A 1,640-nucleotide genomic window follows, 5' to 3' on the forward strand; every position below is an offset into this window, starting at 1 on the left:
CTCTAATTGGGGACTTTAGCAAAGCTGAGTCACAATCTGAAAAGGTTCACCCAATTATGTGTCTGTGGCATTTATGTATCCGGTGGTAATACTGGAAAACAAAGTGCTTAGGGCCACGGCCAAGACTCATAAAGAAGCTGTGTTCAAGAATCATCATACTGAACTAGGAGAGTCAATAACACTATTCGAAATCTGAAGTTCCTATAGATGCCAATCATTCTAAACTTCAATGGATAAAGTGAGATGCCAAAACTATTCAAGAGGCAAAAAGCTATAAGTCCCGCTCATATGATTGAAACTATGTTTCATTGATAGTTTGGAATTTATAGTATATTCTCTTCTTTTTATCCTATTTAATTTTTCAGTTGCTTGGGGACAAGCAACAATTTAAGTTTGGTGTTGTGATGAGCGGATAATTTATACGCTTTTTGACATTGTTTTTAGTATGCTTTTATTAGAATCTAGTTACTTTTAGGGATGTTTTCATTAGTTTTTATGTTAAATTCACATTTCTGGACTTTACTATGAGTTTGTGTGTTTTTCTGTGATTTCAGGTATTTTCTGGCTGAAATTGAGGGACTTGAGCAGAAATCAGATTCAGAGGTTGAAAAAGGACTGCTGATGCTGTTGGATTCTGACCTCCCTGCACTCAAAGTGGATTTTCTGGAGCTACAGAACTCGAAATGGCGCGCTTCCAATTGCGTTGGAAAGTAGACATCCAGGGATTTCCAGCAATATATAATAGTCTATACTTTGGCCAAGAATTGACGACGTAAACTGGCGTTCAACGTCAGCCTTCTGCCCAAATCTGGCGCCAAGCGCCAGAAAAGGATCCAAAACCAGAGTTGAACGCCCAAACTGGCACAGAACTTGGCGTTCAACTCCACAAATGGCCTCTGCACGTGCTACACTCAGGCTCAGCCCAAACACACACCACGTGGGCCCCGGAAGTGGATTTATACATCAAATACTTACTCATGTAAACCCTAGTGACTAGTTTATTATAAATAGGACCTCTTACTATTGTATTAGCCATCTTTGGTCTCAGTTTTATTCCATTGTTCATCTTAGGAGACTATTGATCTCGTTTAGGGGGCTGGCCATCTCGGCCATGCCTGGACCTTCACTTATGTATTTTCAACGGTAGAGTTTCTACACTCCATAGATTAAGGTGTGGAGCTCTGCTGTTCCTTAAAGATTAATGCAAGTACTACTGTTTTCTATTCAATTCATCTTATTTCGCTTCTAAGATATCCATTCGCACCCAAGAACGTGATGAAGGTGATGATTATGTGTGACGCTCATCACCATCTCCCCTATGAACGCGTGCCTGACAAACACTTCTGTTCTACATGAATTAAGCTAGAATGAATATCTCTTAGATCTCCTAACAAGAATCTTCGTGGCGTAAGCTAGAATGATGGCGGCATTCAAGAGAATCCGGAAGGTCTAAACCTTGTCTGTGGTATTCTGAGTAGGATTCAATGATTGAATGACTGTGACGAGCTTCAAACTCGCGAGTGTTGGGCGTTAGTGACAGACGCAAAAGGAGGGTGAATCCTATTCCAGCATGATCGAGAACCGACAGATGAATAGCCGTGCCGTGACAGGGTGCGTGAGCATATGATTCACTGAGAGGA

Source organism: Arachis hypogaea, chromosome 16 (genome assembly GCF_003086295.3).
Source record: "Arachis hypogaea cultivar Tifrunner chromosome 16, arahy.Tifrunner.gnm2.J5K5, whole genome shotgun sequence".
NCBI lineage: Eukaryota > Viridiplantae > Streptophyta > Magnoliopsida > Fabales > Fabaceae > Arachis > Arachis hypogaea.